General features: G+C 38.6%; 2 long non-coding RNA genes across 3 annotated transcripts in view; both read left to right on the forward strand.

Annotated features, from left to right (window-relative positions):
- The window catches only part of LOC121072842, a 214,451-nt gene extending 200,162 nt beyond the window's left edge, over window positions 1–14,289 (forward strand). The window contains exons 2-4 of one of the 2 annotated variants that reach the window (XR_005821411.1): window positions 6,123–6,295; window positions 10,434–10,538; window positions 13,132–14,289. This is a non-coding gene — a long non-coding RNA (uncharacterized LOC121072842). The remainder of the gene's footprint in view (window positions 1–6,122; window positions 6,296–10,433; window positions 10,539–13,131) is intronic. The other variant, XR_005821410.1, reaches the window with a different exon arrangement.
- A 160-nt stretch (window positions 14,290–14,449) lies between these two features.
- Window positions 14,450–24,189, forward strand: part of LOC121072843 — a 38,417-nt gene continuing 28,677 nt past the window's right edge. The window contains exons 1-3 of the long non-coding RNA XR_005821412.1: window positions 14,450–15,012; window positions 16,231–16,320; window positions 21,857–21,921. This is a non-coding gene — a long non-coding RNA (uncharacterized LOC121072843). The remainder of the gene's footprint in view (window positions 15,013–16,230; window positions 16,321–21,856; window positions 21,922–24,189) is intronic.

A 24,189-nucleotide genomic window follows, 5' to 3' on the forward strand; every position in this document is an offset into this window, starting at 1 on the left:
ATTTTTATTTGGGATGGGCAACTGTAAGTAAAGCAATGCATATCAGAGGATATTGATATTATAATTGTTGTAGCTAGTGAAGTTCCTGCACCTCATCAGTTTACAGTATTTCAAGAACAGGAACAGCTACCTGGTACTACTCATATGGGCTTAGTGCGAGCTATCAACCTGAGAAAAGAAGTACTAGTGATGTTTAATACCAAGTATTAGCGGGGGTGTGTGATGGGAAAGCCCGTGTAGTGTAATCTGGTTGTATTGATAACCATCATCATCCAAACATACATTCAGTAACGAGGTGTGTAATGCACTGTAATTTGGTGATGCATTCTGCTTTTGCTGGATTTATTAGGTAATAAGCTGGTGCATACCGATGAACCTCACATGGAGATGGAGGTGTTTGTAGGGTGTTGTTTGTATTAAGGCACCCAGTACTTGCTATAGATATGGAGGGGTAAGCAGACTTGGTTTTGTTGTGCTAAATATTGCAGTAAAGCGTGTGGCTTTTATTTTTTTTTATTCCACCATCCTGCTGTGCATCTTTATAAGCACTTCATAGTTCCAATCAACCAAGTTGCAACAAATTGGATTTTATTTAAAAGTTTAATTGGATTGGTCTTATGTGAATGCATACTAGGAAAATCCTTTATCTGGTAAATGTTCAAAATTTTATGAATGTTAAAGCCTTTTTTTCTTTCTTTTTTTTTTTTTTTTCAAACTGCTTAACTGGTGAAAATGTAAATTTTGCCCATTGAAGATTATAACCCTTTTTCAGTTCTCTTTGAGTAAATGGACTTTCTTCAAGTGAGTGACTATAATGTGGTAATTTCTGTACATTTTCCTTTCTTCCTATTATTATATTAATAACATTTCTAGCCTTACTGAATATACAGATGGATTAAGTTTTGCTGTTCTGATTCCTCATTTAAGATCCATAACTAGTTGATCTGGGGGATGAGGGAATTTATTAACAAGTCAGCAATGGGACAAATTAAAACAATCAATTAATTGATTACAAAGTAGTTGCGTATAAGTAAGAAGCACACATTATGTCAAAAGAGTGGAGACTGTCTTGCATCTTGCATTAACACTCGAGGAATACAGCCTTTATGAATTTAAAGTTCTTGCTTAAATAATTAAAAAATTATCTTGGTGACCCTCTTGAAGGAAAGTACAAAAGAAAATATGCTGTATGTGAAAAGAACAATGCATATTTTAGTAGTTACATCGATACTAAACAGAAAACACTTGGGATTTCTCCATTGGTGGGTAGCTGATAGTAATACAGGTTTTAATTTATGCCTTGCCATTCCTTTTTCCCATTTCAAAATTGAGCTTGCTTTCTTTGTTATTTCTTCAGGTTTCTTTAAAGCTGACAGAGTAATTGATAATTTTCTGAATTAAAAGTCACATCTATATGTGCTTTTGCTCATGTTTCCTTCATCTGAATGAATTGTGTGTCTGTGTGTTCCCCACACACCCTGCCTCTGAGGTGCAGTGTGGGCTAGCCTCTTTTTTGTCGTGATTTTTGTAACAGCTGCTGTGGCGCTGACTGGCTACTCACTGGCTTTGGCGACAACACGAAATAACTGCACAATAGTATTTGGAATGGATGTTAGTGAATTAGTGCGATGAACTTAATGCTTTTACATATTGTTAAATGTCTTTGGTTAGAGTGCCTTTCTAGATCATTTTTCTTAGTGTGGAACATGAACAGATGTGAGTCCATAAAACAGCAGAGCAGTCTTAGGACTTGCTACTAAGAACTGAACGTCCAAAAGCAAACCTGATCCTCCCAGAAAAGCATCCATTTGCTGCCCTCAGGCAGGGCTAATTAATAGGGTCTCTAGCAAACGTGCTTGCACATACATACGTGCTATAGTGGGTCTGATGAGGAAGGTCTCTTCCCTTGAGGATACTGCTTTCATCTGTAGGTTTCATAGTTTTGCCACCTATTGTGGTAATTCACACGTATATGCTAGGTAAAACATTACTAGCAGGGTCCAGTAAAAGCAGGTTGTTAAAATTTTCCATTAAAGTATCAGATGCAGGAATGGTTCGCAATGTCTTAAAACCTAAGTTTGTACCACATCAGCTGGTGGGTTTTTTTGGTTTCTTGCTTTGTTTTGAGAGGAGGGGAGAGTGAGCGCTGTCTGCTCTGTCACTTGGGCTGCCAGCATTCGTGATTACTTTAGGAAGCAAGCTCTGGGAAAGTTGCATTATATGTAGCACCAAAACAAACAAAACCACATATGTGAACTGAAAAGTAAAGGAAACTAGAGGGTGTGTATTCCAGCTGAAAAACATTTCAAATGGCTGTTTATCTCATAAAAGCCCTTCTCATGAGAATTTGTAATAAATTAAGCCTGGACTCTGTGTCTTAAGCCGAGATTCACTTAAACTACTTCAAGTCCAAGAGTACTTCTTGCGCCAATACAAAAATACAGAACTTTCAATAAACGGTGCTGACCTTCCCCTGATCACAAAGGCTCTTTGGGATCTGCATTTGCAAATTTCTTCTTTGAAATTAGTGCTGAGACAGGCAAATCACCTTCTTTTGGGCATGGGCACTAAGCATACTCTTTGGTGGAAGCATTTTTCAGGCAGACTTCATAGTAACAGCTCTTTTGGTGGTGCTTTTGATTTCTTGGTGTTGTGAAACATGAAATAAACTTTTAGAATTGTTCTTACAGATTCATTATGCAATCCCTCTATAACACTCGTATTAAGCATGCCAGATCTTGAAGTGCTTATGTGTTTTGTTGCGTTCAACATAATTTAACATAAGGGTTTTTAAGGCCAATGAAAACCGGCATTTCAGATTTTAGACTCTAATTAACTTTACTGCAATATTAGGTTCAATTGGTAGAAATTAAACTGTTCAAATGGTATGGGAAAATGTAGAAGGAATTTTTTTTTTCTCTCAAAATATTCCATGGTCTTGTAAGTAGAACAACAGTTCAGAATCAAAAAAAGATTGTGTACTTCCAGGTGCCTTCAGAGTATCCCACAAATCTCCTGCTTTCCTAGGAAAGAGCCTGCAAGCTTCCTAGTGAAGGCCTTTGGCGTTTCTAGGAGTTCCAGCTACAGAAATACTTGGAGTGTGAAAGCAACTCAGTAAACCACAGTGCAAGCTCCCAGGAGCTGGGGCATGAGAAGTTTCTCCCATGAACATTTTTTGCCAGAAATTGATGTTTTCTCATTAAAAGTTTAAGGTTTCAGCAAACTGACGCATTCTGATTTAAAATAATAATAATAATAATAATAATGTTCAGCTGAAAAACTTCCAGTTAGCTCTTATGTTGATGTATTTTTTGTATTTTGGGGATATGCAGATGTAACTCTCTGGCTCCTTGCTTATTTTTCAACTGCTAAAGGACGGGAAGGCCAATGAAATTGCTCGGTTTGATATGATCTCCAAACTTTTCTTTTAATTTGTAGCACTTTGTAGTAGATTTATTTCACTGGAAATAGTTACGCTTCTAGGACATACCTTAGGCCAAAGCTGCTGCTTATGAGAGCAGAAATATGTGACTTGACAAAGAGCCCTGATGTATTCCACATGCTCTGCACAGTGGGATTTCTAAGGGCTTGTCCAAACTGCGGTGACTGCAGCGGAGTGGATCCAGCTTTAAACTGGTTTGGTTGGGAAGAGGCAATAGTTCAGGCATGTTGTTGGCGATAAAACCCACTTGAGAAACTGAACGAACGTTCAGCAAATTACTGTGAGCTTCATGCTCCTCTGGCTACATGGGATAAATGGGATGATATGAATATGTCAGGGTTAGCAGTGCATTCACAGTAGCGGCAGTGCTGCAGCAAAGCCTTACCTGGAGACAAAGAAAACTGTCCTTCCTGATTGGGCTCACCTGGTACTGGCATGGCCCCTGCCCCTTCACCACCCCCAGGGGTTCTCTAGAGAGCTCCTGGGACAGCCTGCTCTGCCTTCAACTGTCACTTCAAATCTCTGCTGAAAGGAAATATTTTTCCTCCTGTATCTTCTTTTCCTTTCATTTCTCTCTCTGAAGTGTTGATAAGTGGTAGAGTGCCTGGAAAAAGCATCTTGGAAACCTACCAAAAATAAGGTAATGCAGAAGAAGAAAGTGTAATTATTTTAAGGGAGTCCATGGAACTCTTCTGCATATCAAATCAAAAATAACAAAGGCAGAAATAATGGGGGAGGATCTGAGGAGGGCTGTAAGAAATGGGGAGGAGTTAGCAGTACAGCTGACTTTGATTCCAGGATTTCACATCTGGAATCTAATTTTTGTCATGTACCAACAACTAATCACATCTGCAGTTACAGCTTTGGTGATTTGTAGCATACAATATTTTCTTGGAAATACACTTTGTGCACCCATTATGTTGCTTAGTCGTTAAAAAAAATGATTTTGTTTGCTGTCTACATGATTGCATATATACACAAAACATTATTAGTTGAGTGAAATCCAGAGACGTTTGCTCTATGACCGTACCTGATAAGAAGTGGTGTGAGCAGCTCAGAAGCCTGCCACAATGAAACATCCCTGGGGTGGTACGGGATCAACAGAAAAAGAGCTTTAAAGAAAAAGGGTTTCATCCTGTAGACCCTGTGACACCAGTCATGGTTTCTCAGGCAACCTTTTCCATACATGGCAAGCCTCAGCTTTGTCTCAAGCTGCTGAATTTCATGCGCTTCTGGTTCATTCCATAAAAACTTGCTAGATTTAGTAAAACCGTCAGACTCCTATCTTTTCTTCTGTTTTGTCCATTTGCTATGTACTCTGCCTATGAAGAAGTATTTTACTGCAATGCTCTCAGCACCAAACATTCCTAGCAGGCTTCGCTCATTCTGACCTGCAAAGGTACTTGTGCAGTTTGTCATTGCTAGTTTCTTTGGAGCCCTGGTTTTAACAGACATCTCTCTGCTTGACAGAACAACTTCTTCTGTCTCTAGTATAGCCATGTCTTTTCCACCCTTTAGTAGGATTAAAATGTCTCAGTATGGTTTTTCTGTTCTTAATAATGAACACAGATTTGATGAGAGCTAATGTTGTGTTTAATAAAGGGCAGTGGAATACAGATCAGGCAATCCCATGGGATTTCTTTCATGGAGAAAGGTTTTTTTTTCTTTAGCCTCAAGTTTTGTTTGAAACTTTTGAAGAAATCCCTCCCAGGGTGAGAGGAATTCCCCATTTTCACACAGACCTGACTCAGTCATGCTACTGCAGAATTAAGGAAGCAACAAGCATACTTAGTGCATGACGGACACTTCTTTATCCCTGTTTCCCGAGAAGTGTGGGCATAACACTCTTCCTTTCCTGGGGTGTTTTTCATGGTGGGGAAGAAAATCAAAATATTTATACTTACATAGATTTTATTCTTTTGCTACATTCTTGCAATAAATCATTTAAAAAAAAAATACAACATTTCTGTGTTGCAAGACAGCTATATACAAATTTTTGCCTTAGGAAAAATGAAGTCCGAGTTTGGAAAATGTAATAGCATCTTTGTGGCAAAAGTTCTGGGAGGATGTTTTATTTCTGTTGTGAATGCTGTGTATCCAGCTCTCTGGTGTCAAAGCTTGATAATGCTCTGTGAAGAATTCTCATTACTATCCATATCACAAGACCATAGTGTGTATCAGTGCCTAAAATTCAAAAGAAATAGAAATACATATGTATAGGAACTTGATTTGATGTGAAAGATGCATTTGAAGACCGTGAAGGAACAGAGTTTATTAGTAGATACGTATCCTTATCTTTGAAAAATATCTTTCACTCTTGCTGTTATTTTGCTCTAAAGAAGTTTGGTAAGTCGATAGAAGTGTTTTCAACAACTAAAACCAAAATCTGATGAGGTAAGCTCAGAAGGCTAGCTGTTTATAAAACTAATCTAAACTTCATTTCCTTTTTACATTTTGGGTTTTGAATCATGAAGGTTTTAAATTTTCCAGATTTTCTCCATAGCACTACAGTTTTTTGTTTGTTTTATGGTGGAAGCTAAGATTCTCATGCAAACAAATTACTCTGGTCATTTTTTAAGGAAGAACCATGAATACAATCCTAAGATTTGAAACAAATGAAGTGAAATACTGTTTGTGATTCTGAACAGTAAGTTGATTGTTTGATTTCCTATTGCCACAGGTAAAGTAAAGAAGGCATTGGAATAAAATTTATTTGGGCATTTTTTCAAGTATTCCTTGGAGGGTAATATCGAAGACTTGTTTCTCCTTGTCATCTGTCTTCACGTTGCAAAAGAGCATACAAATGCTGGTCCGATGCGTTATCGGTGAAGTTACTGAGTTGTATTCGATGAGGTAGTAAGTGGATTGGCCTGTGAAGCAGAAGCACTTTGATACTTGAAATTCTGTGGAAAAATGTCACTTAATCACAATGATTTTTTGTTTTTTATGGAGCATCTCTGTGAAGAATATTCTTAAATAAATTGTTTGTATGAGAGTGACACTTGCAAGTGGCCTAAGACATTCCTGCTTCTGTGTTGCTGGTATGAAAGGTTACAAGCGATAAAGACCAAAATTTGGCTTTTGGTAGTGGCCGTGGAGGTTAGGAACAGCATCTGTAGTACATCTCATCTGGTGCTGTTACTGGCTATAATCTCTCTATAGTGAAGATACAGCAGGAATTTCTGTCCCAGATTCACAGATAGTGAAGAAAGAGGAAGAGAATATGCATCTGTGTATACCAACAGGGAGGAAATTCTGAGAATACTTCATATGCTCAAGGTGCACAGTGTCTTGCAGGGACTGTCTTCCTAGGACTCCCAAAAGACAGAAGTATTTATGAGGGGTATAGAGGAAAAACATAGTGCCATTTGCTTTTTATTTATTTATTTATTTTTCTTATGTGGCTTCTCAGGAATTTTTGCTGGCTGGCATCTTTTCAAGACAAGATGCCTTTCCATGGTAAGAACTGGATAGCAGTGCAGGACAGTAGTGCTTTTAGACTATTTTTAGCTGTATGAAATCTCAAGCAATAATCCAAAATGATAAACTTATGGAACTGGTTTGGTCTCCAAAGTTTTTCTTCCTTCCTCCTACCTCCCTCCTACCCCCCAAATGCTTGATATCAGCATTTTTAGAGGCCAGTTAATTAGTGCTTGGTGAACGTAGCTGCAGATTGTAAATTGCAAGTCAGAGTTCATGTTGCACAATTCTACATGAAAAAAATTCTTGAGATATTTTTATCTGCTACTACCAATATATAAAATGGTCCCAAATGTCACGTTCCTTTTTCGTCTTCTTTCCAAATTGTTCCATATAATATATGCAGGACCAAAGTTTCCCTCATTGTTTTCAAGGTGGGTAGTAAGCACTTTTAAGCTTAATTATCACATCAAAAGCAGGTAAGGCAGTAGAGCATGTGAAAATCATTTCAAGGAAGGATGCCATTCTATTCAGTTGGTTGTCTAAATTATGAATGAGATTTTCGCTTCAAGATAGAGAGGTATGTTTCAAGAATTTTAGCCTATAATTTTTTCCCTCTTTTCCCTCCAACAGTAATGATTTTATATTGATAATTTTCTGCCTGAGGTAAACAGAGACTCTTTGCTGAAATATATGAAAAGTGGTTTTGGTCCTGGCAAGCCCTGTAATTTTAGCAGAATGAAAAAAAAAAAAAGTCACATTTATTAATCCCCAAGTATTCAAGGACAGGGAGTACTTGTGCAGCAAAAAGCACTTTGCACAGAGTCAAGCTGTACACTCTGTGTCACCATGTCCCATGAGATAAACAGAAAAGTCCCAAAACAGAAAAGAGATGTGAAAGCAAAACAGAAGCAAACAGTTCCAATCAAATGGACACTGCCAGATAGGTGCTTTGCCTTCTCTATAATAATGATCATTTAATAGCAAGTAGGCAACGTCAAGCGATAAGGCTTTTTTTTGAATTTTACTACATCCTTTTTTGAAAGAATGTTAACATTGTGTTACCTCATTAAAAGCAAAGCAACTAGGTTCAGCAACCAGCTGAAAAGGGAGTATTGTTTTTGACAGATTTTAGCATGTTAATGTGCTTTCTCAAATTGGGCCCAAAGTAGGTTTGAGGTTTAAGACTGATTAAATTACATATTTTTGATCAGTAAAGATGATTTGAGTTCTTAGATGTAAAAATTAAAAGAAGTGCTTCTGAGAGGGAAGAGCAAAGAAGAACATGTACATATGGTTATTGTGGGTTGTTGTGGCCTTTTTTTTTTTTTTTTTTTTTGATGTGAGATGTCCATTAGGAAGACCAGAGCAGAGGTACTGAAGAAGATCTGTAAAACAGAAGTTTATATCACAGAAAACTTTATGTTTCACTTTGGATAACAATTGCATTCCCAGTGGAATTTTATAAAACAGAAAAGTTATGCTTCACTTTAATTAATGATTCTATTCCCAGCAGAACAGCAGCTCCCCATCAGCATGTGAATGCTTAGGGGGGGGACAAAAGAATGGGCTTTTCAACCTAAACCTTTACTAATTTTTTATAGCAGAAGTTGGATATTTTATCTGTATTTTTATCATTCTGTAGCATTACCGTCCAAACCAATGGTGTGAGTATATAAGCATCAAACAGCAAGGGAAGCTTGCAGAAACAATTCACTTCCTACCTGCACACCCTCTTGTGTGTCATCACGTGTGTACCTAGCCTGAGCAGTGACATAGCACATACATAGCACATATCGTAGCACATATGAACCTGCTATGTGAAAAATGAGTAAGTTGTGTGTGCTTCCCATATGTCCCATGGTAAATCTGCCCTAGTGTAAGCCATATAAAGAGACAGCAAGCAGTACCCTGTGCCTGCAGTTAAAAAATGTCATGTCTACTCCCAATCTCCAATTGGTCAAGATGCAATTAAGCCGCAATTTATCAGAGGTTTTCACATCAGTGAGAAATGAGAGAGAACAGACAGCATCCCATGAAACAGAAAGCTTAATTTATGATTATCTTCACTCTGTAAAGCACCAGTGTGTGCATAAATGATCAAATAATACCCACACAACTGGGCGAAGGGAGAAGGAGAGAGAGGAAACTGGCAGAGTCTGCATCCAGCATCTCAGAGTGGAGGTGGAGGGGCCTTGGAACAAATCCACCCACCTGTGGACACATTGCTCCTAACCCAGGACTGTGCTGGGCTGAGAGGCAGAATGACAGGCAATGCATCTTGCATCCCTTCACAGCACCACAAAACACTTCTTAGAGATGAAGATTTCTTAGCAGCTCTGTTTTAGTAAACACCACGAGCAAATATGAGTTGAGTTGCTGTACAGGAAATGGCAAAAAAATCTAGCCTAACTAGCACTGAAATTGTTCATGAAAGTACACTAAATGTTGAGGATGGTAAATCTGTGTCAAAAACAAAACTGCTTGCGTTACAGAGAGAGAAACATGACACAATTGTGAAAGTGTGGAGAGGCAAATGGGAAAACTAGGACGCTCTTCTTAAGGTGTGAAAAAAACAGAAGTATAAATACTGTCTGGTGCCTGTAAAGTGGCTGTAACTGCTTTCCTGTCAATCTGCTAATTGCTTTATAGGAGCCTTGATGTTGCAGCTGATACAGAAAGTAAATAAGTGCTTGTTAGTGCATTAGAATGAAGCTTAATTCTTTCTGACGAGAAAAAGTTTATCTGGCTGTGTGTGCTGTGCAACATTCCGTATGGTACATTACATCTTGTATCAAGAAGTTGCCATTCTCAAGCTATGTATTTATCAAGATGTCCGTGATTCATTAAGTCCATAAAGGTTCAATCAGAAGCTAAAATAGCCCTGTGTTTTACCTGCTCGTGTATTTTTATCCTTTTCATCCCAGATGAAATGGGTCTTATAAAACCATTAATAGCGGGCTGCACTGCCTGAGAATTGCAGTCTTACCTTTTTGGATAGGTTTTTGGGGCATGTTTGTCTTACTGGAGTTCAGAAGTGTTAAATTTGCTGAAGGGGGAGAAAATAAATTATATTTTTAGTGTTGATCCCCTCTACTAATTTACATCTAAAATTTTATAGCCTTATCAAGAGGGAGGTTATCTTCTGAAATCAGTGGGAGTTTACGTAAATATATTGCAGCAATGTAGCATGTACATCTATGCAACAGTTACTTTGCATAAATATACAGCTGTCACTTAGCATTTAAGAATTTTAATCGTCTTCATTATTTGGTTGGTTTATTCTGTCAGTGGTGATATCCAGTTGTGGCATTCAGTGAAACTACCCTATCACGTTCCTTCTTTTTTGATCTATTTCTTTTTCATTTCCCTGTATAGTGTATGTCTCTTCTTTCTAGATCCCCCTCTATCTCATATTTTTACCCATCCTTCCCTAACCATAGCTAGAAATTAAATAACTAATGCCCATATGAAGTGTTAGTGTTTGTTTTATCACTATTTACTACAGTTTACTACTACAGTTTGTACTGTGAGCTCCAACTGAATTAGGGATGCCTTTGTTTAATTGCAGTTGTTGGCCTGTTTGCTATTCCAGCTGCTGTTTCAGAAACATTTGTCTGTTGTGAGCCTGGAGTCTAGCAAGAAAAATCGGGTTGTTCTTCAGAGAACTTAGAAGGTATGTGACAGAGCATTACACATCCAGCATTATAAGGAATATATTGTACTTTGGGAACTTCAAGTTACAGCATGTGACCCATAGATGTTTCAGTAAAGTAGCTGCCAAAGTTCGTCTGGCAGATTTAGTAAGCAAATATCCCCACTAGTGAAATAGCGTCATTTTTCATACTGCATTTCTTTCCCCTTTGGGACCTACTCAGGCCCCACACTGTCTCTAAATTATTAAATTAGGTCTTCCTTGATTGTCCAAAGGTCATGGCGCCTAATGTGTGTTAATGTGATGGAAGTGTCAGACACGATTAGTTTCAGTAGTAAAACGTGGTTTTATAGCCCTAAATGCAATAAATTAAAATGTGCTGTAGACTGCTGTAGTCAGGGAAATTTCTGCACCGTTAAGGTTTGATAAGGAAGTTCATGTCCTCTTTGGGTACAAATGGGGAGCGCTGGAGGAGGTGGTATGACATGCTTCACCTCCGTGATTGCTATTGCTCCTTGTTTGAGAGATTATATATCAAATGGGCATATAACCTCAGAATTCCACTTTTTCTCCCAGGCAATTGGGCTTTGTGCTGCTTGCATACTCCCCTTGCTGAAATCTTTCTGCTGAGAAAATTCCAAGGCATATTTTAGGCATCAAAACATCTTTAATCTTGGTGCTGAGAAGGATGCATGCTGTCAGAGATGGATCCGTTTCTGTGCAGCTTACTACTGAAATTTCAAACTTCTGCCATGAAAAAATCAGCTATAAATAGCTCTGAACGATAGAAGTGGGTAACCTAAGATGGAGTAATAAAACTGACTGAGTTGCCATGCATGTTCTATGATCTGTCTAATAGAGTAAGATTTTACAATTAACTGCTACAGTATCTGTTTCCTGTCTGCAAGCGGGGGGGGGGGGGGGGGGGGGGGGGGGGAGGGGGGAAAGAAGCAGATAAGCCAGAGAGATGGATCAATTTTAATTGAAACTTCTGGTAGCTTTGCTGTTGAAAGATTTAAGGGAAAAACAAAAACAAACAAAACAACAAGCCCAGCAACCACCCACATGCACAAGCCAATTTGCATTTACAGGGTGTCCTGAACTGTTGCAAATTTAGACGATGCATCCAAAGCAAGTTCTTTCAGTAGCCAGGAAGCAAAACAATTTTCTCCTTCACCTATGAAAGTGATCCTTATGGGAAAACTATTGTCCTCTTAAGTGGCAATTCAGCGTTTTTAACAGTCCTGCATTATTCATGGAGAATCATCTCTCATGGGTTGAGGTTTTGAGAAAGCAAAAAGAGGCTTCCTCTTTTCTGAGAAGGAAGACACTGCACAAATCATTTTGTACGAAAGAGAAGTTGGCCAAATATGAAAACCTTGAATCAAAGCCTTCAAATCTGACAGTTAGTGGGGATAAGTGAGTAAAGCTCTCAAGTGGTTCAGTGCTGAGCATCGTTTGCAGTTTTCAAGGGAGATCTGCTGAAATACACTGACACAAATATTAGGAGGCATATTTAATTCTGAGGCAAAGACATCAAGAACAAGTGAGGAGTAATAGGCAGAAATCAGAAGAGTGAGGCTGAAATGGTGAATGCCATAGTGGTCCCTTTGGGAGCAGGTAATCAAATGTATAAATATAAGCTCGAAGAGTGCTGATTAGGAGATGGAAGTGAAGAAATGATAGAAGCGAAGATGTAATTTGATACTGAATGTCAAATTGAACTCGACTGCATAATTCAATACTGCCATGAATTGCAGTGCTCTAGTAAATAAATAGCAGACATTGGTGTGGGAGCACTGCCTCCACCAGGGGTGAAAGTCACCTGGGAAACACCTGCTTCACTCTGTGCTTTTAAATCCAGTGTGTGTGGCTGTGGGAAATGTTGGCCCCTTAATTTGACTGCTAGTAGTGGTAGGATATTTGTCTCCAAACCATGTAGTCAACCACAATGCTTTTCTTCTGTCTGTGGATTATTTTTTTTTTTTTACATGGAGGTTGATGTTAGGCACAAATGCTACATATGGAGTGTTTCTTTCTTTCATTCTTTCTTTTTATACATATAGATACTAGATTTGATTTGTTAAAAAATGAAGAGGCCTATGCAAATTGCAATAAATCCCTTAATCTGCTAGAGTGCTTCTGCAAGTAAAGATCTCATTGGCTTTAATATGATAATTTGGGGATTTAAAGTTAAATATATGCATAAGTGATTTGCAAAATCAAGGCCATATTAAAGATGTTATCTGAACTGATTTGTTGTTAGAGTGATTTCATTTCTGTACTTTTTTTTTTCCTCCCCATAATGTGTTTTTAAGGTCTTTCATTTAAAACTGCAAATTGACTTAGTAATGAAGGGATCACTGACTAGGGTAGAAAACATGTTAAGAGAGAGCAGTCAGTCAGAGAAATCATCTGCTGCCCAAAGAAAAGACAAGATATGGAAAGATAGTTTCTTGTTATTTTTAAGGCTGCTTGAAATAATTACTGCATTTTTTTTTATCACCTGTTATTTGGAAGGGAAGAGTTATGGGCAATCCCTCCTGCGTGTTTCTGTGGATTAGAATTTACTTCCTACCGAGTCAGACATGCTCTTGTCAGCCCTCTTTTCTAGGCAGAGAAGTCAAGGCACGGACGTGTATACAGCTTGTTCAAGCCCTGGGTGGTTCCACAAGCGGGCTGGGAATCCCTCCTGCTGCCTGAGTCTGGCCTCTGCGCGACCAGCCCAGCAGACTCTCGAAGTCTCTGTCAGAAAATCCTCGCTAAACCCAGTCATTCAGTGCCAGATCTGCTCTGATGCTGTTCTCTAGCAGTTCATGGCTTTTGTTCGGCTGGACTCAAAGACAGATCATTATCTAGCAGGGACTAGTTCTGATGGTTTGAGAGGTCGTCCCAGCTGCGAACAGCTGGATGTGTAGCCCATGAGATCAGAAACCTGATAGACAGAAATGGCTGATGTCATGAAACTGTCTTAAAATTATAATTGTATTGTTCTTTCATCCCCAAATCATTTTTCCCAGAAAAGTGTATTAAAACACATGAATGACATTCTAAAATGACGCAGGAAAAGTCTGCTAGGGCAAAAATGATGTCTATGTGCTAGCGATATTTTAATTATAAATGTCATCCTGTTTTGGGGATTGATACCCTTTTCTAAAAGTTCTTTACTGGTTAGTGTTTTACATAAAATTTATATGCACAAGGGTGAAACCTCAGCTCTATTGAGTTACTTTGTTAAACACCCCAGCAGACTCCCCAGTTTTAAGAACAACTTCCTGAAACTTTGTGCCTCCTCTTGTGTTTGTGCTGTGGGATGATTTGTTTCATCGGGAAATAAGAGTTTGTTAGATTTGTTTGTGGTATTTTTTGATCTTAAATAGTGTTTTCCTTCCAAATCCACAGCCTATTTCTAAGAGCCTATGAGAAGTAATGAAAAAGTAAAATCTGTAGGCTGAAAGGTTATCATGTAGGAGTCCAGCGTAACTGGAGCACATTAAGGAATATTTAAAAAGAATCTGACATTTATTTGCTTAAAGCCCTCACTTTGTTCTTGCAGCTTCCTACAAAATGGATTCCTTCAGCTTTTTGAATCTAGTGTGAACTGCACAGAAAAAACTTATAGTCTGATGGTGCTTTCCCTTACAGGAACCTTTCCTAGCAGTGGTTCATCATTCTGAAAGTACTGTTTGTTTTCCACTCCCAGGATGCAGGCTGGCCTCAGTAATGCTCAAAACTTGGCTAAGTTTTATTCCAAACCACAAAAAAGCTTTCTAGAAATTCTGCCCAGATTTTCTGAAAGATACTCTAGTGTCCATGTTCCTATCTTGAGTTTCATCTTTCTGTGATAAAAGTCAAATTCAAATAACCTTGCTTGATCTGGAGTTCAGAGGTAAGGTTTGTTTGTTTCGCCCTCTGTCTCTCCAAATAGGATGTTAATTTTTGCTACTAGGTTTCTTTACACTTTACCAGTTGTTCATATAGTACAGCAGAATGAGTTTCTTTTTGTAACCTCCCCATTCCCTTCATAAGTGCACGCTGCACAGCAGTATTATTCCTTTTATTTCTTTCAAGGAAGGGGAACTTAAAACTGCAAGGGAAAAGCAAGCTGGAGCATTGAGTGAGGCACAGCAAGGATTTTTATGTCTTCTCCTCTCAGGGCTGCGTTTTGGCACTCTGACTCTTGGCCAGCATATGTCCCTGTTCAGCAGAAGGAATCATTCAAGCAATCTGTGCTAAGACTTGTCAAAGTCTAAATTAAAATGCAGCTATCTTATCCTGTTTTTGTGCTAGGCTTTTACAGTGCTTTCCTGCTTGTAAACTTGAGAAGGAAAAAAAAATGTTTTGGTGATAATTGGGATTATTGATTATTTATCTTACTTTATATCTATGAAATGAACATTTTGTATCATTTGTCTCTCAAGAGAAAAAGAAGATGGTGATAAGATGATTTCCACCAAAGGAGAGTCCCTCTAGCATAATTGTCTTATGAGACGATGTAAGTGTACTTCTCTTTTTAATTAGTTGCATTTGTGATCATAATTTGGTATGTCTCTCTTAATCCACCGAATCTCCACAGAATGATATAAGACTGTTGTCCCCATGGCTCCCAGCTACATTGCATTTATTATAATCACCTTCATTATAAGAAACCTCTTATTATGCTCAAAATTTCTTTGAAAGTTGAGAACAGTGCTGTAATGATTGAAATGTATAGATGGTATTCTCCCCACTGAAAAGAAAATGTACAAGGCAGTACATAGAGTGCTATGTAACTCGAAAAGTGTGCTTGTATCAGGGAGCAGTAAAGTTGACTAGAACTCAGATCCCATATATTAAATTCCCTGTGCTGCAGCTGACTAGCCATGCGACTGTAGGGAATACCCTTATTCTTTTTGTACATTCCACCCTTTGATAAAATAAGAATAATGTGACTGCAGAGAGGCTCAGTGATGCTTAATCTTATTTTCACAAAGTGGTTGGGGATCCTCTAAGGAAGAGTGGATATAAATGTAATTATTTATTATTTCACCATTTTAATCTTTTGAAGTGCATGAGTGTTGCTAGATTCTGTCAGCTTGGATGCATATAGGTGTAGTGTAATTACAGATAGGTTTTCCTAATAGCAACAATATTTATTTTGTGAGTCTGCAATGCCAAGGGAGCTAGGCAAAATTTAGGGTGGCAGGTGTAGTGATAGGTATCACTGGAGTGTGATTGTCAAACCTTGTCCCCCGAAGAGGGATTTACAGCTCTTCAAAGAACTTTAGGAAGGGATTTAGCAGGCTGGTATGCTTTGTTCCACCTGCTTGCTTATGTTTATTTTTTCAGGTGTTTTTTATATACAAGGATTGGTGTTTAACTCTTAAATGCACTTTGGGTTATGTTTTTTTTTTAGCTTTAAAAGTAATTATATGAAAGCAAGCATTGTACTTGTTGGTTGGGAGCTGGGGTTGGGGGTGGGGCGAGGGGAAGATGGAGAGAGAGGGAAACTGAGTGCTAAGAAACGTCAATAAATATTTGTGAGCTGTTACAAAGATGACCGTTGGAAATTCTCAGATGAGCTTAGCAAGAAGTGCTCCCTGTTGTTCAGAGGATTGCAACTCTTTAAAAGCACTCTGGCCGTCAGAAAGTAGCCATAATAGCCAATACTGACAGATGGTATTAAAGAGACGGGCAGGAACCAGCATGGTTTGATCCTTTACTCCCATTACAGGCTCTTTCAGTGCATGCCCTCGTGGGTTAATTACTTGAGCTCTCACAGAAGGATCCTGGCTTCTGGTGTAGCAGCTTGTCGCAAGACATGGTAAGAAATCGCCCATGATTTTGAGGCTTGTAGCCTGTGAATGTGTGTCACCCTGGAAACCGTTTGCACCTGCGAGCATGAGTCATAAGAGCTGAGGAATTGTGGGGTGAGTTTCATAGTCTTTTCTGAGCATTGGAAATTGTTCGTCGACAAAGACACACAGAATAGAAGAGCTCTATTTTGATGTTCCAGGTGGCATGACCAAAGCACCTCCATGGTCCACCCCTTTCCCACTGCACTGCACCTGCACTCCAGCTAAAAGCCTGCCTCCTTTATTTAACTTCAGCTGTTTTAAGATGGTGACTGTTATATCTGTACTTGATATTTAAGAAAACAAGACATAACTTGTCAGCACCTACAGTGTTTCATTTTTGGGGTTGTCAGACACTGGCTTAGAATACACAAAGAAATATCTTTTTTGTAGTTTAAGAGATGAACTTGTCAGAAGTAAAGCGTATCTTAAAATTCAGAAACAGACTACAGGAAGCATGCTGATAAGCTGGCCTTTGTTCTGCAGATATCACTCTAATAAGAATGGTATTTGTCCTTACAAAAACTGTTTTGATTTGAGGAGCAGGAGTTTATATAAATTGGATAGCTTCAGTGGCTTTAGAGGGGAGCTGACAATTAATTCCAGCTGAGGATTTGTTCTTAAAAGTTTTACCAATGAGATATTGCTGTTTTGTAGCACCTTTCATCCCTGTATCTCACAGTGATTTGCAAACATTAATTAAGTCTCACAGCACCCCTCTGATGTATATAAGTGTTGTTAGTCTTAGAGATGTGTGAATATACATGAAAAATTGGAGGCATTCTGAGTTTACCCCTCTTACAGGCTCAAGGATATTAAAGAAATGCAAAGTTATTTGAGATTATCTACATCAGAGAATTTTCTTTCTTTTTCTCTCTTTGCATATATATGTTCACAAGCAAAGTGTCTATGATGTATGTATAGCCTTCTTGTAATTGTTCCGATTTCAACAGGAGTGTTTAGAGTTCTTTCGCATAGTCGTTGCAGTTTTAGTTCTTCATATTTCCTAATTAGCTGGATCTAAATACGTCTCCACTACTAAAAAAGAACTTCAGGTGAGTGACTCCTGTCCACTCAAAAAACCTGCAACTTTATGTAGAAATTATTTGGACAAAGATATATTATGAACCTGTAATAGGATGAAGAAAGCTGTAGAGCAGGAGATAGAGGTTACCAGTCTACTGAAAGACTACAACAGCCTGCTGGAAATGAGTTGCAGATTTCCTTGGTGAGAACATCATACACTAGCAGAAGGCATATTTGAAGGAGTGGTCCTAAGCCACAGTGCTAGTTCTAGAGATTAGCTCAGACTTATCCACTGGGTACTTTGGGATTCTGGCTTGAAGCTGTGTCTGTAATGCTCCACATGACAAGTGAGTGCCATTTTCCCATCTCAGAAGGGTCCGGTGCTTTTGCCGAGGGTCTATCAGGAATGACGTCAGAGTTCATATTACAGACCTTGAGAAGTGTTGCAGGACTCTTGTGCTGAGTCACCCTGGTTACCTGCCCAAGTGCAAACCTTAGTTCTACAAAGGAAAATAAAAGGCAGGAAAGAAGGGTGGGTGGTTCTTTAATGAGAAGGAGAACCAAACTATGAAGCATTGCTTTGTGTGGGAGAGAAGGAGCAAGGTGGGGTGTTTTTGCCAGTCTCACTGCATTTTGGGGGAAGTGTGAGACTGAAGCTTAAATCACGGCAACCTTTCAGCTCCCTGGTACATTTAAGAATATTATAAAGGCTGTCCCCTAAGCAAGTATTAGGCAGAGAGACGCGAATCAAAAATATTTTGCAGCTATGACTTTAGACAGCAAAAAGCTGCAACATTTGACTTTCTAGTCAGGTCTGCATGATAGACATAATGTTGTGTTGCACCATAATCATTAATTTGGAGGGGGAAAAAAAAAAAAGGAAAAAAGAAGAGGTGCTTTGTTTGTATCTAATCTAGTTAGGATCAGTTCCCTTTTTAGTTACTACTGTATTTAAGAAGGCAATTTTTCAGCTCTCTGCTAATGTAATTTATCACCTGCATTCAGGGCTCTGACAAGATACCGGCCCTTGTGTTGTGCATAGTAATTGCTGCTGCCCTCTTTGGATTTGCACTCTGTGTTCTTGCTATAGCTGGAGTACTTCTGCTCCTAGCTCTCCTTTTCTGGCAAGGATATTTTAATGAAGCAAAAGTGTCAGCTTCTCATCACAAGCAATATATACAGTCTGTGGTTTTTCTTTTTATAAAATGAGGCATGTAGAGACTTGGTATAAAGTATATTACATCCTCAAAATGAAAAACATATATATGCTATATTGTCCAGTTTGAGGAATAACATGTAATAGTGTAATTCATTAGGGACCAGGTACAAGAGAGTTGGCAATCAGTTCTGTGATTAAAACCTGCTGACCTACCAGTGACTGCTGGATGCATAATTAAGGCAGATTCTTTACAGACTTCTGTTATGCAGGCTGATTACAATAACCAATATTTGAGCGGTTCCTTTACATGACACATCATTACAGGCTCCTCAGCTCTTCATGAACTAAAGGGTATGGAGGGTGTAGCACCAATGTAGTTTGGGCATAGCTAGAGTCCTAAATTCAACTTCTCAACCTGAGAATCTCAATCTAATTATCCAAATTTCAATATTTACCAACTCTAATTTCCAGTTACAGTTAATTCCAAGAGGTCTGAAAACTAAAACACAGCTCAGTTTTGATAGCAAAGTAAAAGCAATTAGCAAGAGTAGGTGTAGGATATCAGTTATCCTTTTGGCTCTGGGAATTGCCATTACAATAATATCAGAGCAACTCTGTCTCATTGTCACCCAGGCAAGTTCCATGTTGCAGAAATTAAATTGGAAAACAACCCTCATGCAAAATATTACATACAAGGAGTTGTATACAGAAAAGTTCTTCACCTGAATATTTCTGTTTCTGAGAAATAAATGTAGATTCTTACATCTTTTTAGAAGACAAAGCACAGTTTTTCTGGATCCCATGGGTGATGGATAATGAAATTCTCTTGGATTTTTACTATCTCAGATAATCACGTATACACGGAGAATTTACAACCTCTCTGCTTATTGCTGAAAGCGAAGTTCCCATGTTAGTACAACAGAGATCCAGAAATAATTGCAGTCTCATCATGAATATGAACATCCAGCTGGGATTTAAAATCTCAGTGATGGAGCGCAAAGGGTAATGCATTAAAGCTGAATTCTCATTAGTGAATCGAACCTCCACATTGTGGTAGGTACAAAATGTCTTGCTAGTTGGAAATCAAGAGAGCAAGAGAAGAAAGAAGAAGCAAAGCTTCTGAGAATGTGGCAAGAAAAATTATAAATGTGTTTGTTCAGGAAAATATTTTTAATGAAGTCCCTAATACCCTAGTCATAACAAATCATTTTCCTGCAGCTTGGACAATCGAGGTTAGAGTTATTCTATTCTCATTCTCTGCCTTTTGAATTGGATGGCATAGATACAGATGTTGGCCTGAAGAGAGGTCTGTTCCATAGATCTTTTAGTCTTCTGATATTAATCAGCTCTGTGCTGCAATGGGAACAAAATTGTGCACAGATTTGCATAACAAAATTTTGCCTAAACAAGCATTCAGTTTGAACTTCTTCTGTCAGATGAGTCTGCAGAACTAGGGCTGCAAATATCTTCCTAATTAAAATGTTGGAAAAATGCATATATTCCCATGAAGTAGGTGTACGTGCATACGCCAGCCCTCACAGTATATTGTGAATGGTTTGAAAGACCACTTTTTTTTTATCAGTGCATTCACTTCATCCATCTGTGTTGTCAGTTAGGACCACTGACTTCCGTGAACTTAGTTTGATGTAATTGCTCTCTTGATAACTGCAGCCATTCTTCACTGTCTGACAAGGCGGTCAAAACTGACAGCTTGGCCATCTATAGGAGGAAGAAGCAAAAAAGAAAAGTGGCAGGCCCCTGGAAGTCAGTCCTCTATTCAGATCAGCTCAGGAACAAGTAGTAAGAAGTATTTGGTCCTCAGAACATATAAAATACATTTGAGATTTCACATCTGGAAAGGAGAACATTCAATCCAAATAAGTAGTTTTTAGGAAAATGGTCCACCAGTGATGGGAAAGGATGAGATTGTAAGAAGACGGGTTACAGCACAATCTGCTTAACTAGCTTGTGTGAGAATACCCAGCACTGCTGGTCTCCTTAGGGTCTGCAGGCTTGTGCTCTGCTGATTTTGTCGTCAAGCCCCATTCTGCCAGTTGCACAAGGGGCCAGTTCATTTACACATTGTTATTTTGCTGATGTTTGGTTGTTTCTCTTGCTTCCTTCCCACAGATAGTGCAGATTGGCCGCTTTGTTTGTACAAAAAAAACTTATCAGGTCACAGAAGTTCAAATTTTCAGGTGAAAATTCACAATATTTTAAATCTCTAATTCATTATGTCCCTGAATATAAATAGAATTTTAATATATTTCTGAACAAGGTGGCCAAGATTGTAAGCATGAAATTCATATGTTTAAACTTTTCCATGGACCTTATGTTTAATGCCATTCGATTCTAGTTTAGATTCATTTTCTGTATTTAAGCGACAACAGCCACTTGTTAATGACAGGGCACTGACAAAACTGTCTTGCTACTTCATTCCTCTGTACCTGTGAATTTCATTGAGAAAGTATGTATATTAACCAGCCCTTCCTTTGCATGCCTGTTGGATTATTTTATTTATTTATTCACTTTTGTTAACTTCCACAACCTGGATTTCTGCAGAGTCAAACTCATTTGGAGTTGATGTGAAGACATTTGACTCCTAAGATATTTGATTCAGCACCTTCTGACCCTAGAGTGCGTATCATTTTAAATTAATGAAATTGAAAACATTGAAGTCACAAGTTGAGGAAAGAAGTGACCCTGTTGTGGAGGTTCCTATATCCATTTTGCCGTGTTATCTTAGAGAGTTACCATGAATGCAAATGATCTCCAAGCATAAACAGAGAATAAAGATTTAATTTTGCAAGTCAGTAGCTACTAATTAAAAAGGGGAAGGTTTACTATCTTGATAGTAATGGGGGAAATGAAGGAATCCAAACATTTGTGCTTTAAATAGCAAGTCTAGTAAGGTGGGTCAGAATTGATATCTGTGCATTGATCACAATGGACAGTCTAGTATTCATCTGTATTGATGTGTGACTAAGGGTGGCTTGTAGAAACAAGTGAAAAGAACACATACAGTTCATCTTTTGGTGTTACTCACTGTGCAATTCATCTTGAGATCACAAACTGTTAAGAGTGGAAAACCTTGCCTCAAAATCACGTTCAGTGCAGAGGTGGTGTTGCCCTTAGACAAGGCGCAAACGTAGTACTACTAAAGTCCAACCCTTTTAATCACTGGAGTCCTCTGTCATGATACTCTGTCTTAAGCTAAAAGGACTTTTTTATAAAGTCACCTTACTATACATTGGGACAGTGGAGTTATTTAAAATTATTCAAATGTAAAATAGAGCTTGTATCAATTTCCTTATGATTAGGACTGTGGAGGAATGTTTGGATTCCCATCTTTCCAGAATGGACAACTCCTTCCTACAGAATGCAGGTAAGTAATTCAATCATCATTGTACTTTTTGTGTTCAATTAATAATTTATCCATAAATCAGGTTATGACGTCTTGCAACATTGTCTTTCATATATAGTGTTAGACCCAGAAACTGATAGGTAACTGAGGATTGTATAGGACACACTGCAAAAGTATTGTTGCTTTGATACAGTAGCATTGTTGTTTTCACCCTGTCTTGTAAAATTACCTTCGAAGTTACAGTTGGTGCTATATATAGTATTATTGAAAACTGTTGATAAATATTTTTAAATACTACACACCTAATGTATTGTACCTCATTCTGATATCTTAGAAAAATTTTAGGAAGGGTATCACCTTGCTTTCAGAGAAGAAACTTAAATTGGTTGCCAACTTGGTTATATAGAAAAGGATAGTACTGGGCTGTATCGCTATATCTAGTGTAGTCTTTGGTAGATCACACCGCAGGGGAAAGAAGCTGATATATTTTGATTGGAAACTTGTGTCTCTGAACAAGATTTTGATTGTGGGTAAAGTGATACAAAATTAGTTAAGTACAGTTGCTCTGAATTTCATCAGCATGAATGAGATGCAGATCTGGCCCAGAGCCAGACAAATGTCCCAGACCTGCTCGCTTCCTCTCCAGCGTGATGCTGCTCTCTTGTTTTTGATGAATGTATTCTGCAGTAAACTCCCTCCTTCAGAGACATCATTTTTGAGCTGTCCTTTATGAAGTGCAAAGGCATTCTCCCTGCCTTGTTATCTATGTCCCATTCATAGCACATAAAATTATGACATTTTATTCTTTATGTAAATGTATTATAGAGAAGTAAAGCAAATAAAAAGTAATGAGAAGATGATTTTTGATGGTACAGTAGAGGGAATGCAGTATTTCAGTGAAACAAGTGACAGCCAATAACCCTGCCCTGTTTTATCTTTTTGAACACATTTGACGTTTCATTCTAGTGCTCTGTATTAATTCACATAATATGACTGTTGATAACAGGTTTATTTAAAACTCATTAAAAGTTATAGAAAAATGAGATTTGCATAGAAAATATGTACTTGAACTAACTTTCCGAATTTTCCCCCTCCTTCCTTCTTCCAGGCCTGCACAAAGACAGCAAAATGTTGATATGGCAGGCTTTAATCAAACTTCAGCTGGTATTGCCTGTCTGTATTTCAGAAAAACCTTCACATAAAGGAGGCAGGCAAGGCACCCAGACCTGCCAGACTCACAGAGGCTGCAAGCCAAAGGCAGCCCTATCTGCCGCTAATGGCAATTGGGAATCACTTAAAAGTGCTGCACCGTGGGGGCGAGGTCGTGTGGTCCAGTGATTCTTATTTCTGAGCAGGTGGGAACCTTGTGTTTTGTTGCAGGTGCCAGGCTGAGAGCTCAGGCGGGAGTGGCTGCCAGTGCCTGCCCAGAGCAGCACTGCCTGGCTCCTCCAGTGTCCCAGTGCATTTGTGGGTCCCCTCCAGCAGTAGGAATATAGCCTTTTTTCCTCCTGCTCATTTAGTTCTTGGCTGTATTCCTGATTCTGCCCACACGGAGGCATATGAGCAGCAGTTGTTGGGAATTCAGGGATGTGCAAACCTGCCCATTTGAAACTGGGGGGAAATGGTGTGTATAAACAATCAAGTCCATTGGTAATGACTAAATATCTAATAGTCTTTCCTTACAGTTGCCCTACAGTGAATCTTCCATCATTCATTATTCTATTTACACTCTAGCATGTATTTTTATGCTATAATATGAAACTTTCATAGATGACATCTAGTCAGATGTCACTCTAATGCGTGTAAATCTAATGTGCTGTACCATCTTTAACCCACTTACTTTATCCTGTGTATCGCAATGGCATCTATTTATGGATTTTCTGTGACAAAATATGAAGCAATGGTTGCCACAGGAACTGCTGCAGTTGTAAGCAAGCAGCCACGTAGCTGTTGCTGTACCATGCAAGAGCAGATCCACAGCTCTGGGAGGGAAGAGTCCTGTTGTCCCCGCAGTTGAGACAGTGGCAGTCCATTAGCTTTCTAACTACAACCCGTCTTGTAATTTTGGGAGTAATCTTGCAGTGTGCTTTCTGGAGGTCAAAGCATTAAATGTTTTCAGCTGGCTACAAGGAAGAAATATGCTTTGCTTTTGAGATGACTAGATAGAAAGTTGTTAGCTCTCTGCTGACAGCAAAGGTGTTTCGAGTAAGTAGTCTGCAGACTAATCGGTATGGAGCTCTGGGACCTTTCTATAGGTCAGCTGTAAAAAGTCAGGCTTATTAAGGAGCA

Source organism: Cygnus olor, chromosome 7 (assembly GCF_009769625.2).
Source record: "Cygnus olor isolate bCygOlo1 chromosome 7, bCygOlo1.pri.v2, whole genome shotgun sequence".
NCBI classification, from domain to species: domain Eukaryota; kingdom Metazoa; phylum Chordata; class Aves; order Anseriformes; family Anatidae; genus Cygnus; species Cygnus olor.